Genomic DNA, 16,181 nt, shown 5'->3' with positions numbered 1-16,181 from the left:
CAAAAGGCCAAAACATTAGTAAGTGGCAGAGGTGAGATTCAAAGCCGGGTTTTGTCTTGTACCCATCCCATAGCCCTATGACCTAACTCTCCGTGCTCCGCTACCCCGCAGCTCCGTGTGTGACAGCTTTGGAATTGTCACAAGATCCTGTGATCATTATTTGCATGACTCCGTGACTAGATGGTAAAAATTGGAAGCGTCTCAGTTGATTCCATATCCCAATCCTTACTAAAGTCCTTGATAAATAGCATATGCTCAAAAAGGTTCCTGAAAGAATGAAAGGAAGAGTCCTGCCTATAATCCTGCAGCTCTCTCAGCTGAAGGTCAGAGACCACGCACACTCTCCTGCCGTCGGTTTTCGTATTTGTAAAAAGGGTATAAAAATGCTTCCCATTTCATGAGGCTGTTGTCTTAGTCCATGTTGCTATGAAAAAACCATAGACTGGGTGCTTTAAAAAAGATTTATTTCTCACAGTTCTAGAGACTGAAAGTCCGAGATGAAGGTGCTGGCAGATTTGATAACTGGTGAGGGCTCTCTTCCTGGTCTGAGGATGGCCACCTTTTTGCCAAATCCTCACATAGAGGAGAGAGAGTTCTAGTGTCTCTTCGTCTTCTTAATCCTATAATGGGGACTCGACTCTAACGACGTGATGTAAACTTGATGACCTCCCAAAGACCCCATTTCCAAATACTATCATATTGGGAGTAGCGCTTCAACATACGAATTTGGAGGGGAACACAAACAGTTGTTATAAAAATTAAATGGATTAAAATTCGTTAAGCAGTAGAGCAATACTTGGTACACGGTGAAATTAGCCAAGTCACCTCAGCAGCTTACAGGCAAAGCCCCTGTGGGAATACAAAGAAAAGAATTGTCCCCTTTCTTGGATGCACACTGGGCGTCGGATGCTATGACTTAACATGTGCTTGCCACTCGAACACTCTGTGGTATTACTACTGTGGTACTACCAGTGCTGTTACCTCTGTTTTATGGATGAGAAAGAGGCTTCAAGAGATGAGGGGACTCACCCAAAGCCACCCAGTCAATCAGTTGTGCAGCTGGGATGTGAGCCCAGCTGTGTCTGCCTTCAAGCCCTGTGCTCTTAAACAATGGGCCTTAGGAAGGCTGACTAGGGGGCATTGGGGGTGGCTGCAAGGGTGAGAGAATATCTGAGACAAATTTTGAAAATGAGTAAACATTTTTAGGAGTGGAAATGTCTGCAGCCCTGATTTTGGCCCTTGATGTTCGGTATTGTGATTTTGGCTCATTGCTTTGGCTGTGTCAGGGTTTCTAATTCTCAACACTTCACATTTGTCATGGGGGACTGTCCTGTGCATCGCAGGATGTTTAACAGCATCCTTGGTCTCTACCCCCTAGGTACCGGTGGCATGCCACCCTTGCTATGACAACTAAAAATGTCTCCAGATTTTCCTCCTATGTGGGGCAGAAACCCCCCGTGGCTGAGAACCACGGGTCTGTGTGTATATGTGGTCTCTAGAGCTCAGTTGTCAGCAGCAGGAAGCCCAGGAGTATAATGTGCCTTTTTGTTTTCTCTAAATTGACTAATAACCCAATTCCAGAAACAGAAATTGCTCCATTAAATACTTGTTGAAAAGGATTAAGTTGTCATCATGCCACCTCACACCTTTTAAAGTACCTCCTGTTTGTCTTTCAGCTCTCACCTCCAAGGTGACCTCTTTAGAGATGCTTTCCCCAAATCTAGACTGGCCAGGCACTCTTTTGTTACCTTCAGTAAAGAAGTGCTGCTGTCTTTATTATCTAGTTAGTTCCTCAAGCACCAGGGCATGGTAGTAGAATGGCACGTGATAAGCCCTATACGGTATTCTAATTAAGGAAACGAAGGGCTCAAGAGCCAGTGCAGTATGTCCAAGATCACACAACAAATAAGGGACAGACTAAAACCGAAGTCCCATGATGGTGGAGAAATCCCCTGAAGGAACAGGAGAGAGGATGCTGAGCAGAGCATCTAGTGCATTGACGTTTGGGGCAGGGTGCCTGTCACGGAAGAACACTGGATTTAAGGAAGGAACTATCAGAAAACGGCAGAGGTAAGAGTAGTGAGCATAGTACTCCAAGAACACACTCGATCCCAGCCTCAGCACAGGACTAACTAGGATGAAGGATTACGCCCCGTGGATAAGCCAGCCGGTGGGTCTGAGGATGCTAATGAACTTCTGGCCCAGGCTTAAGAGTTGCTGAGCTACAGGAGAGGAAAAGAGAGTATGGGTGAGGCTGAATTTCCCCCTCATGTGGGCCCCCATGAGCTGGTTTCCCAGTGTGCCACATTCACTGGCCTCTCGTCACTGGCCTCTCTCGGGCAGACGTCATTCATTCATTCAGGTACTGACATGGGTAATTGGCACTTACTGTCATCCCAGGTCCTATGATAGGCACAGAAGATAAAAGGTTCATACAACAGAGGGAGTCCCTATCTCTCAACCCTAATCTAATTATCATGCATTAATGTTTAATGATGAGTTGTCACAGGCAGTGGGAAGGAAAGGTGCAGCGTGCCATGAGAACGCAGAACGTCGCCTAGTCTGAGGGTTGGGGAAGTTTTCCCCAAGAAGGGATAATTGAGTCGAGACCTGGAGAATGACCAGGAGGTGGCTGTGTTACAGTGTGTATTGTAGGTGGCCTTGGCTCCAGGCCAAAGAAAGCAGTGCAAAGACTGAGGCAGAACCATGGAGGAATGAGGCAGAATAATGCAGGGCCACAGCACACAGAGTTACGGTCAGCATGATTGGAAACAAAGCTAATGCTCCATCCATTGTTCTAAATGGTGACCACACCCTCTCCTAAAAGGACAAAAGTAATGTACTACCTTAAAAAGAGAGGCAGGCTGGCTTCATACGCAGCACTTATCCAGGATGGTGGAATCTTGATGGGGTTGTCAGTCCAGAGTTTGATTTGAGAATGTCAGAAAATCCAGTTTTTCCAGTTCATCTGGTCAATTAGATTCAGAGTATTGACTCACACTGACCAAAGTCACAGAAAACAGATGTATAAATCAAAATGCCTATGTATAGTTTTGACACAGGAAATACCACTGCCTAGCAGATTGAAATATTCAAGTCTGTTGGTCAATGCATTTCCCTATGAAGCAATCTGTAGGGGAATGCAAATAATGATCAAAAGGTTAATGTGTGAGTAAAGCATTAGAACAAGGGCTACCAGTCAAATATTCCAGCTATGGTCATTTGACGCACCATTCTCCACTAGAGGTAAGCATATGTCTGAACCCCAAATCAGAACACAGGGCTTGACAAAGAACTTTAGCCTGATTTATGAGTGTCATTCATGCATTTAACTGTCATTATTGGGCCTTTACTAACAAGTATAAATACTTAAATAATATTTTGTTATATATTGGATAAACCATCATTATTAGAAAGAGTAAAATAACATGAAAAGAAATATAATATTCAGTAACATATATTTTAATTTACTTTTTGTGCCATCATTTGTATCCAACATTTATCTCTGCATGGTGATACTTTGACTATCTTTTAGTACTTATTTTTCTACCAGTGCTCAATTTTCTCAATTATTATTTCTTCTCTTTTTTTTTTTTTGAGATGGAGTTTCACTCTTGTTGCCCAGGTTGGAGCACAATGGCGCGATCTCGGCTCACTGCAACCTCTGCCTCCCAGGTTCAAGCGATTCTCTTGCCTCAGCCTCCTGAGTAGCTGGGATTACAGGCATGCACCCAGCTAATTTTGTATTTTTAGTAGAAATTAGGTTTTCCATGTTGGTCAGGCTAGTCTCGAACTCCTGACCTCAGGTGATCCGCCTGCCTTGGCCTCCCAAAGTTCTGGAATTGCAGGCGTGAGCCACCATGCCTGGCCCTCTCCTCTTAGTAAAATGAAAAATCTCTTAAGAAGTCTTTGATGGGGCACTATGGCTCATGCCTGTCATCCTAGCACTTTGGGAGGCAGAGGCAGGAGGATCATTTGAGTCCAGGAGTTCGAGGCCAGCCTGGGCAACACATCGAGAGCCTGTCTCTACAAAAAATAAAAAATTAGCCAAGCATGGGGGCACACTCCTGTATCCCAGCTACCTCAGGAGGCTGAGGCAGGAGGATCACTTAAGCTCCAGAGTTCAAGGCTGCAGTGTGCCACGATCACACCACTGCACTCAGCCTGAGCAACAGAGTAAGACCCTGAATCAAAACAAAAAAGTCTTTGAGCAATTTACTAAGTTTCAAAGAGCTATTTACAGTTTCACTGGTGATGGAAGACATTTGCAGTCCTCAGCACTGTCCATCAGACCTAGAAGCAATGACAATTCAGCAGCAGTGAGCAATCCTAGCACCAGATATGACTTCTAAATACTACCTCTTACTAAAAAGACACCAGGGATCCTTGCAAAAACAACTGAGTCATGATCTGGGACGGGAGTTTTTCGATATAAGGCTAGAACATCTTATTATGCCCCAAAGCAAAGGCACTGTGAAAGAATCTTGGGATGACAGCCAAAGAATGCAAAGGCCAACTTGAAGGGGTTCTCTCTGGCCATAGTTGCGTCAGTTTCATGGAAAAAGATAATAGAGTGGAACACATCAAATATATACAAATCCAATAGTTCACATAATGATTATTTAAAAACAAATCCATGGTCACCTATGGAGATTGGAAGGGCACCAACTCCTGACAGGCTGATAAATAAAAGGAAAGGATCTTATTCTGCCTTTTTCTGTATAAGCTGTATTTCAGTATAACTGAGTAGTTGATATGAGAAATTTCTTCTTTATGTAAGGATCACAGCTAAGAAAAAGAAATAACAGAACTAGAAAATTATCGGTTCCAAGTCACTATTGAATTAATGGATTCTGGCAATGAACTGCAATGGCTGCAAAGACCATTAGATGATAGGTTGATGAGGATTTTTATTATGGATGGATCAGGTTGAGAACATCTAGCACTAACCCATCAGCTTAAACCTGTAAGGATAGAAAAATCAGGCATCATATTTTTCCTGATATAATACAATCAGAATGCATACCAAACCACCTTTATGTCTTACCAGAATGAACCTAAATCAAACCAAGGTCTGTCTACCTGTTCACAAGAAATACAGGGATAGAGAAACAAGTTAAATGACTCGTTTACAACCAGTGAAATCTGGAATGTGGGAATTTCTATAGGACAAGTGATCCAGTTTCTCTGATGAATGAATGGCATAAAAAGGGCATGATAGTGGGGGAATGTAAGAGACTTAAGAAGCATATTGTATTGGTTTGGCTGCCGTAATAAAATACAACAGACTGGGTGGCTTAAACAACAAAAATATATTTCTCACAGTTCTGGAGACTAGAAGTCTGAGCTCAAGGTGACAGCAGGGTTGGGTTCAGGTGAGGGCTCTCTTTCTGGCTTATAGACGGCTGCCTTCTCATGCGTGCTCACATGACCTTTCCTCAGCACATGCTTGTGGAGAGAGCAAGATCTCTCTGTCCCTCTTCCTCTTATAAGGCCACCGATCCTATGGGATTAAGACCCTTATGACCTCAAAAGCCCTATCTCCAAATATAGTCATGTTAGAGGTTAGGACTTTAACATATGAATTTAGCAGGGACACAATTCAGTCCATAGCGTGTATCAGCCATATGCCATGTATGGACCTTTTTTGAATCCTGCTTGCAAGAAACCAACTGTAAAAAGACATTTATGGGACAATCAGGGAAATTGTCTTTGTTGTTGTTGTGGTGGTGGTGGTGGTTTGAGATAGGATCTCATCTGTCACCCAGGCTGAAGGGCTGTCTCACAGCAGTCTCAAACTCCTGGGCTCAAGTGATCCTCCTACCTCAGCTTCCCAAGTTGCTGGAATTATAGGTACACACCATCAGGCCTGGCTAATTTCTTTCTTTTTTTTTCTTTGTAGAGAGGGGGTTTCCCTGTGTTGCCAAGGCTAGTCTAAAACTGTTGGGCTCAAGTGATTCTCCTGCCTTGGCCTCCCAAAGTGCTGGTGTTACAGTTGTGAGCCACTACACCTAGCCTCATCAGGGAAATGGTAACGTCCCACCTATTGGATACTATATGATACTAAGGAATCATTAATTTTTTGTAGATGTAACAAAAATGTTGTGGTTGCTTTCTTAAAATTCTTTATCTTTTAGAGATACATACAAAAGTATTTACCTTTGAAATTATATAAAGCCTGGGATTTGTTTTAAAATAACATATTAGGGGTAGGAGTAGAGGTTGGAAAGGAGATATAGATGAAACCAGATCATCCATATATCAATAACTAGTGAAGGCCAGGCACTGTGTCTTACGTCTGTAATCCTAGCACTTTGGGAGGCAGAGGTGAGAGGATCACTTGAGACCAGGAATTCAAGACCAGCCTGGTCAACAAAGTGATATCCAATCTCTAAAAAAGATATAAAAACTTAGCTGGAGATGGTGGCTCAGACGTGTAGTCCCAGCTACTTAGGAGGCTGAGCTGGAGGGATTGCTTGAGCCCTGGGAAGTCAAGGCTGCAGTGAGCTGTGATTGCACCACTGCACTCTAGCCTGGGCAACAGAATGAGAACCTGTCTCAAAAAAAAAAAAAAAAAAAAAAGAATTTCTACATGCACCGGAAGACCGAGGTCATCTTTCCTTGCCTAACGCAGCCATGGCTCATGGTCCCAAGAAGCATCTGAAGTGGGTAGCAGCTCCAAAGCATTGGATACTGGATAAATTGACTGATGTGTTTGCTCATCGTCCATCCGCCGGTCCACACAAGTTGAGAGAGTGTCTCCCCCTCATCATTTTCCTAAGGAACAGACTTAAGTATCCCCTGACAGGAGGTGAAGAAGATTTGCATGCAGCAGTTCATTAAGATCGCTGGCAAGGTCCGAAATGATATAACCTACCCTGCTGGATTCATGGATGTCATCAGCATTGACAAGATGGGAGAGAATTTTTGTCTGATGTATGACACCAAGGGTTGCTTTGCTGAACATTGTATTACACCTGAGGAAGCCAAGTACAAGTTGTGCGAAGTGAGAAAAATGTTTGTGGGCACAAAAGGAATCCCTCATCTGGTGACTCATGATACTCGTACCATCTGCTACCCTGATCCCTTCATCAAGGTGAATGATACCATTCAGATTGATTTGGAGACCTGGCAAGATTACTTGATTTCATCGTTACACTGGTAACCTGTGTATGGTGACTGAAGGTGCTAACCTGGGAAGAATTGGTGTGATCACCAAGAGGGAGAGGCACCCTGGATCTTTTGACGTGGTTCACGTGAAAGATGCCAATGGCCACAGCTTTGCCACTCGACTTTCCAACATTTTTGTTATTGGCAAGGGCAAAAAACCATGGATTTCTCTTCCCTGAGGAAAGGGTATCCACCTCACCATTGCTGAAGAGATAGACAAAAGACTGGTGGCCAAACAGAGCAGTGGGTGAAGTGGTCCCCGGGTGACATGTTAGATCTTTGTACGTAATTAAAAATAATGTGGCATGATTAATAGAAAAAACAAAACAATTGAAACTGGGTTATGGGCACTTGGGGCTCTACTTCTCTATTCTTTCTGCATTTGTGTATGTTTGAAATTTTTCATTATAATAAAAAATCTTTTTAATGCAAGAAGGAGTGGAAGGGAAAAATACTCAAGAAGTATTTCGACCATACACAATATGTAGCTCTGTGTAGATCTTGTTAAATGCTGACTCAAACACACCAATTGATAAAAAGACTTTTTGAACAAATGTAACAAATTGACCATGATCTGTGTTAGATGATATTTTAAGTTACTGTTAATGTTGTTAGGTATAATTGTGCATAAGTCTTTTCTTTGTTGTTGTTGTTGTTTTTGGGTTTTTTTGTTTTTGTTTGTTTGTTTGTTTGTTTTGAGGCCCCTGTCTGTTAGAGATACATATCAAAGCATTTAAAAGCATTTATATAGGCTGGGATTTGCTTTAAAATACTGGGAAAAAAACACACACACCAAAACAAGAAGGGTAGATGAAACATGATTGGCAGAATGTTGATAATTGTTAAAATTGGTCAACAGATTGGTGGAGTTTCATCACATTATCATCTGAAATTTTCTATCATAAACCACTTAAAATAAATATTCACAAGACCATCGTGTTCCAACCCATCAATGACAGGAAGAATTCATACATCCTCTTCCAAGTATCCTTGGAAGATTAATGTTTTCATGATAAAAATTTTAAAGTACTTTTGTACAGCTCTGATTCGCAGCTTCCTTTTTCCTAGTCAGCAAGCGATTTCTCATTAGGATATGACTCAAGGACATACGGTTCATTGCAGTGATCATCAAATCACATAGTGGGAAGAATACTGTAAAAAAAAAAAAAAAAAAATTCCCTTCCTACGGCAGAGTGTGTCATTCACAGTTTTCTGCAACTGAAACCCTGTTTTGAGATTTGCCTTCCAAAGACCTTGATAGTGTACCACATTATCATATGCATCCTGTAACAAAAAAGAAAAATATATCAGGCCGGGCACGGTGGCTCATGTCTGCAATCCCAACACTTTGGGAGGCCGAGGAGGGTGGATCACCTGAGGTAGGAGGTCAGGAGTTCCAGACCAGCCTGAAAAACATGGTGAAATCCCGTCACTACTAAAAATACAAAAAAATTAGCCAGGCATGGTGGCACATGCCTGTAATCCCAGCTACTTGAGAGGCTGAGGCAGAAGAATCTCTTGAACCTGGGAGGCAGAGGTTGCAGCGAGCTGAGATTGTGCCATTGCACTCCAGCCTGGGAAACAAGAATGAAACTCCATCTCAAAAACAAACAAACAAACAAAAAATATATATATATATCTCAACCAAAACCAAAGTTGTTATTTTGGATCTTTGATTTTTTTCCTTGAGAATAATGGGAGCCTTTTTATCTAATAATAACTGCACTCTTGAAGGTTGAAGCATTTTAATTATTTTTAATTCTCCATTTTCATTATTTGAAGCATAGGCATTTTCAGGAATCTCATAGTCCATATTGAAATATGCAAATGAAAAAATCATTTAAAAATTTCACCCCAGCCAGGGCTGGGTCACATGTTGAAGTGGACAGAAAGAAAGTCGCTCATCTGCCTGGTGCCCCTAATAGTTCATAGGTGGCGGCCAGTGGGCTTGAAAGACGAGACTAAGTAGAATTGTTTCTAAGTGAAATTGGGAATCAGGGTGTGTGAATTTTTTGGTAGAGAACCTCGGGGCTCCCTGATGTAACATTTCAGTCTGCTGTTCCACTCCTCCAACCGCCTTCTGTTCTGAGAGGTGTGGGCTGAGCCGGGCGAGAGCCCAGGTCCCGTGTCAACTCATCTGGGCTGCAGGAAAAGGCTGCCCGGGCTCTGCGTCCTCCAGACTTGACAGCCGTGACCCCGAGCCGGTGTTTGACAAACAGACCAGGCAGATGCCACACAGTGCCCTGCAGTGTCTCTGCCAAGTGACACACAAAAACAAACCATTCTGGGAAGGAGGAGCAGGTCAGGCAGTCAGCTTCTAAAAATACCCAAATAGGAGCATAGAAACATCCCATCACCCCGTGTCAATCAGGAGAAAGTCACAGAATAATAGGTTTGCCAGGAAAAAAAAAAGGCAGCAGGAGCAGGCAGGAGAGCCCCGAGATGAAGAAAACTTGTATGAGAGTCACTTAAATGCTGGCAGGATGGCCTTTAGGAGACAGCTGCTTGGAGAGCCTCATAAATGGCCTTTGAGTCATTGCCAGTGGTAGCATTTGTGTCCGGCCACCAAGGTCCCGCGGCTAGCTGGCCATGCTCAAGGAGGGCTGCGGGCTCTGAGCGTGCTATGGGCCTCAGGCCATGCTGTGAAAAGTCAGCAGGATCACAGAGGAGCTGAGCTGGCAGGATTTTCCAGAAATCACCTACGGCAAGAAGACCAGAGCAAATTATATGTGGGCGGTTGGATCCCAGAGCAGGAAACTGTAACAGCAACCTTTTTTCTGCACCTCTGTACCAAAAACAGCTGGAGACGTGGACAAGGACCACTTTTGGGAGTGGGGAGCACGATCGATCTAAGCAGCGTCCCATATACCAGCTCCTGTAGAGAGAGGCCCACTTCAGAGGAAACGCGCAAACAAACATCCCGGGACAGCCTTCGGCACCCATGCAGTCTAGTGTCCCCTCCCAGGCTGGGCCCTTCAGATAAGCGGCAGGGGTCTCTGTAGCCCCTCAGAGGGGACTCAGAATGAACTCTCCGTCCATTCCACCCCAGCTGCACTCTTTTCTCATGGCTGAATATTCCAGTTTAGCCTCAGTTGCCTCCTTACATAGTTTACATTCAGCTTAAAGGTGTCTCCATATACAGTGAACTGTAACCCAACTAGAAGTATAAACAGACTGTAAATTACTCTAGGAAGAAGTAGTGCAGTCTCAGCCAACCACAACAAGCAGCCAGCTGTTCACACCATGTGCAAATAAGGCAGAAGCCAGGCAGTAACCAATCTGGCTGTTTCGGTAGTCACTGTCCCTCTCGTTTTTCTGTCCCTAAATCCTCTCTGACCATGCGGAATTGCCAGAGTTTCTCCAAACCTTTTCTGATTTCGGAGGCTGCCAGATTTGCAAATCATTCTTTGCTCCATTAAACTCCAATAAATTCACCCTGTCTAAAGTTTTTCTTTTTTTTGAGACAGAGTCTTGCGCTGTTGCCCAGGCTGGAGTGCAGTGGCGTGATCTCTGCTCACTGCAACCTCCACCTCCGAGGCTTAAGCGATTCTCCTGCCTCAGCCTCCTGAGTGCTGGAATTACAGGTGCCCACCACCATGCCCGGCTAACGTGGTGGCTCACATCTCTAACCCCCACACTTTGGGAGGCTGAGGCGGGTGGATCATTTGAGGTCAGGAGTTCGAAACCAGCCTCACCAACATGGCGCAAGTTTTCCTTTTAACACAGGTCTTCTCCTGCCTTATCCTTCCTTGTCACCCAGGTTTCTAGGCATGCCTGCCAACTAGCCAGGGAGTGCTGGCCTCAGGCTTCTGAAGAGCATCATGCTTCCAGAAAGCTGAAAAAGAAATTATACTTCCCTGACACAAGCTCACTCGTCCTCCATCCCCATGACTAATTCCCTCCAAAATCACCACACTGCTTTTCTCTGTCTTCCCTGGATAAAACTACATTCGCCATAATGATTAGATGAGAAACAAACACCCATTTTTCCGTTAGAAAACCGTCCAAACTTATGAACCAGAGCAAAGACCCATGCAGCACAAAAAGGAATCTTCTACAATATGTAGGTCAGATTATCTTCAATTTATACTTCATATTTCTGCTTTAGAATTTACAAAGACCAGCTGGGCGCGGTGGCTCACACCTGTAATTCCAGTACTTTGGGAAGCTGAGGCAGGCAGATTACTTGAGGACAGGGGTTCAACACCAGCCTGTCCAACATGGTGAAACCCTGTCTCTACTAAAAGTACAAAAATTAGCCAGGCGTGGGGGCGGATGCCTGTAATCCTAGCTACTCGGGAGGCTGAGGCAGGAGACTCACTTGAATGAACCCAGTAAGCTCAGATTGTGCTACTGCACTCCAGCGTGGGCATTGGAGTGAGACCCTGTCTCAAAACAAAACAAAACAAAACAGAACAAAAATTTACAAAGACCTTTCCCACACATGATCAAATTTTGGTCTGACAACCACTAAGTGAGACAAGTATTACTAATCCCATGTAGACGTTTAGACTCGAAGAGTTTAAGAGTTTAAGTTAAGAGTTTAAGCAATAGTTCCAAGGTCACCCATCAACTCAATGGCAGAGCTGGGATTCTAACCTTATCATATAATTCTGAGTAAAATCCTTCCTCCAATAAAATAATAAGAGCTACCTGTTTCGAGCATTTACTATGTCATGCCCTATGCCATGTACTTAACACACTTAAATTTAGTTAACCCTCAGGAAAAGCCTATAAGATAAGGTTGAGATATTATTATGCCCATCTTAGAGATGAGGAAAACTGAGGCATGAGGAAGTTAAGCAATTGCTGAGGTTACACAACCATACCACTCTATCCTATAGCTTCCTATATTTTAGCTATTCCTACTTCACTGCAAACCACAAACTCAGGCTAGGAAACAAAATAATAAGCATCCCCAAAAAAGTTTGGAAAGTACAGAGTCAACAGTTAAGACCCTGGCAAGAGGGGCTCATTTGCAAGCTCAGACCTAAAACAGCAAACTGCAGGTGTTGGCTACTAAATCCATGTAAACAGGCGTCACCAACCTATTTTAAGCCTCAGTGAAAAGGTTAGTCACAGTATCAGCCAGAGCCGGGCAGGAAACAGATGGCACACTCCAAATTGCTCAACTGAAAAAAAAAAAATGTAATCAGGGGACTATTTACAGAAGTGCAGGCAGGATGAAAGGAGTCTACCAGGGGTGGTGTGGCACCAGAGACAACAAACGCTGGGAGTGGTTACCCCCTCTAACACTGCAGGGGCAAAGGGATGGAAGGTAGTACCGCAGCCCAGTACTACCACTAGAACTAGGAGAGGGACTGCTTCCCAGGAGCTGTGGGACAAAGCCACTGCCAGGGCGGCCTTGCTCCCGTCCATCCCCACCAGGTGCCCCCATTAGTCAGGAACACCCAGAAGCTATCAGGCAAAGAGCTTTGGTGAAGCTGTCCCTAGAGCTGCATCTCCTGGGCCACAGTCAGGGTAGACAGAGGTGGAGAATGAATGGGGATGGCCCCTCTCATCCTGACCCTGCCCACACAAGGGCTTTAGCCAAAGCCACACAGTGTTTGAGCACTAGTTGTTTCATTATCAACATACTCTGGCTCATGTTTTCTCTAAAAATGCAACTATGGGCCGGGCACAGTGGCTCACACCTCGAATCCCAGCACTTTGGGAGGCTGAGGTGGGCAGATCACTTGAGGTCAGGAGTAGGAGACCAGCCTGATCAATATGGTGAAACCCCATTTCTACTAAAAATACAAAATTAGCCAGTCATGGTGGCACATGCCTGTAATCCCAGCTACTCAGGAGGCTAAGGCAGGAGAATCGCTTGAACCTGGGAGGCGGAGGTTGCGGTGAGCCGAGATCACACCATCGCACTCCAGCCTGCGCAACAAGAGCGAAACTCCGTCTCAAAAAAAAAAAAAAAAAAAAAAAGGCAACTATGTTAGACACACCAAACATTAAAAGAAGCACCAATATCTTTTCCTAGGGGCTGTGCCGTCTTCCCTTTCTTGTGGCATTCAATCAGTGACTGCAGGGCCTTACTGCCTGGCCTCATATATTAAACAGGACTTCCTTCTTGGTTCCTCCACCTTGATCAAGAATGGGTTGGTTCCTCAAAAAAATAATCATAGGACTGCCATATGATCCAGCATTCCTACTTCTAGGTATATATCCACAAAAAGTGAAATCAGGGTGTGGAGGAGATATCTGCACCTTTGTGTTCATTGCAGCATTAGTCACACAGTAGCCAAAATATAGAAACAATCTAAGTGCCTATTAACAGAGGGATGGTTAAACAAAATGGGACACACACACACATTTTTTTATATATATATTTAAATTTATATTAAAAATTTGTATATAAAAGTGCTATATATATGTGTATGTATATATATATTTCATTCATAAAAAGGAGGAAATCCTGTTATTTGTAACATAGATGAGAACATCATGCTAAATGAAATAAGCCAGACACAGAAAGACAAATATTGCATGACCTCACTTATATGTGGAATCTAAAAATGTCAAACTCAGAGTAGAATGGGGTTTGGGAAGCTGGGAAGTGAGGGGAGATGGGGATTTGGTCAAAGGATACAAACATGCAGTTGTAAGAGGAATCGGTTCTGAGGCTGTAACGCACAGCCTGGTGGCTATATTTAATAATCCTGTATTATATACTTGAAATTTGCCAAGAGAGCAAGTAGAGTGTTTTCATCACACAAGAAATGAAACAGTAACTATATAAGGTGACATTTGTGTTGATTAACTTGATGCTAGTAGTCATTTCAGAATATATATTTATATCAAATTACCATGTTGTATGCCTTTAATTCATATGTTTTATTTGTCAATTATATTTCAATAAAGCCAAGGGAAAAAAAATCCCCTCTCCCAAAAGAAAGATGAGTCAAAGCAAGATCTGAGAGCTGTATTTCTCTTCTGCATCTGTCTTTTTACTGTTAGCTTCTCTCACTTTTCTTTAAAAAAAAAAAATGTAATTCAAGAAGAAGGCAGTAACAAAGAGCAAATCAATTTCCAGACCGGCTGTGCTTACACAGTCCTGGAGCAGACAGCGTCTAGTTGTCAACGTAGGCAGAGGTGACAACTTCTGCACCAACACCTCTGATAGGGAGTTGTGTCTGCCTGCCAAGCGTTTAGAGTGGGAAAGGAGGAAAGGAGAGGGCGGGAAATGCATGCACAGCTCAGGCTGTCACCATGGAAGGAGGAGAGGAAGGGCTTTCTCCCCTCCTGATAATCAGGAAAACAGAGAGTAGGGGTAAGCAAGCTTGAAAACAAAAAGCAACCTCCAGGGCCCCAAAACAATACAGGCAATGGAGGACCTGCTTATGGCCAAACCATGAGGCCCACAGCAACCTGGGGCGGCCCTCCCAGCCTGCTAGGCCATTTAGGAGACCCGGACTCTCAAAGCCCAAGTGACAACTGCTTTGTAACATTTGGGCAGGCAAGGGAGGGGGGCAGATTGGAAGAGGAATTTATGTGTATAGTTAGCAATAAAAATGGGTTTTATTTAACTGGAATGGGGTGGGGAGGCTTTCCTGCTTCCTGTATCACCTGTCAGTCAGCTTCATCTCCCAAGGCACCTTTAACATCAAAATCCTGATACTGTTTGACAAGAACTGCTCTCAAGTGAAGAACAATTTCACAAAATGCCAAATCAGGATGAGGCCCGTATTTAAAGACTAGTGTGTCCCCAAAACACTGGAGTATGGGAAAAGGCGGGATGAGGAATTGTAAATGGCCAAATCCCTGTTTCTTAGCCTTGTCTTTGGGGTCCCACATGTTTTTCCTTACTCACTGTTTTCACAAAGCATCCGTGGTAACAACCAGGGACTCAGTAGAGATAGAAGTCAAAAGGATCACCATAAAAATGCCCAGTGGGGTCATAGGTCTGGGCCATTCCACCTCTAGTTTCACTCTGCTAATGGCACACTCTTCAACTTGGTTGCTCATTCACGCCCCAAACCACAAAGTCATCTTGGATTCTTCCCTTTCCTCACCATTCCGTATCCAACAGTCATCAGATTTGTCTTAAAAGTCAAATAAAAAATATTTACAACCGGGCACGGTGGCTCATCCCAGAACTTTGGGAGGCCAAGACAGGCGGATCATGAGGTCAAGAGATCGAGACCATCCTGGCCAACATGGTGAAACCCCGTCTCTACTAAAAATACAAAAATTAACTGGGCGTGGTGGTGCACGCCTGCAGTCCCAGATACTCAGGAGGCTGAGGCAGGAGAATTGTGTGAACTCAAGGCTCCATCTCAAAAAAAAAAAAAAAAAAATTTACCGTGAAGGGACAATGTGCCAAGCACAATCAAGATACTCGGGGGTTGCAGGCATGAGGGCCTCACAGTCAAAGAGTTTCCAATCTTGTCAGGGGAGACAATAATAAGCACATAAATAAATAAAATTGCTTCAGGTTGTACAGAAGCCTGCTCTTTTCTGTTAGGTAAAAGAAACTGGCTTAATTCTAGCTATGGAAATAACTTACAAGGGGTTATGCTTAGTGGTTCAAAAATGTCATCAAGGACTGGAGTTCTTTCCACCTCTCTTGTTTTGCTTTAACCTAAGATTAGAAGCAAGATGGCTGCAGGAGCTCCAGGCGTCCCTTCAGGTATAACCAGGACCAGAGGGAGAAAAGGCCTTTTCTTCCTACGGCTCCCCAAGGAGAGAGGGACTGTTCGCTAAAAGATCTCACAGACTTCGTTTCATGTCTCCTTAACTAGAATTGGGTCACTTGCGCATCCCAGAACCAAAAACTGGCGGAGGGAATCTAATTAACTTTTGATCAGACAGGATGGAGTCTCTGCCCCAAGGAGGTATGTAGGAAGGTGAAATCTGACCAGAATTAGGGTTCCTTTAAGGAGGAAGAAGAGGGAAACAAATTCTGGGTTGGCAGCCAACGGTATTGACAACACTAAAAAGGCATTTAAAAACCCAATAGGGTAATGAGACGGAGGGCTCGGGAAAGGCTGCCCTAGATC

At 43.8% G+C, this 16,181-nt stretch overlaps 1 pseudogene; it reads left to right on the top strand.

Moving 5' to 3' along the window:
- Positions 1–6,615: 6,615 nt before the first annotated feature.
- LOC706458 (small ribosomal subunit protein eS4, X isoform-like) lies at positions 6,616–7,459 on the top strand (annotated as a pseudogene).
- Positions 7,460–16,181: the final 8,722 nt, after the last annotated feature.

This window comes from Macaca mulatta, chromosome 4 (assembly GCF_049350105.2).
Source record: "Macaca mulatta isolate MMU2019108-1 chromosome 4, T2T-MMU8v2.0, whole genome shotgun sequence".
Classification (NCBI taxonomy): domain Eukaryota; kingdom Metazoa; phylum Chordata; class Mammalia; order Primates; family Cercopithecidae; genus Macaca; species Macaca mulatta.
Note: the sequence above shows the minus strand (reverse complement) of the source record. Positions and strands in the feature narration are given on the sequence as shown.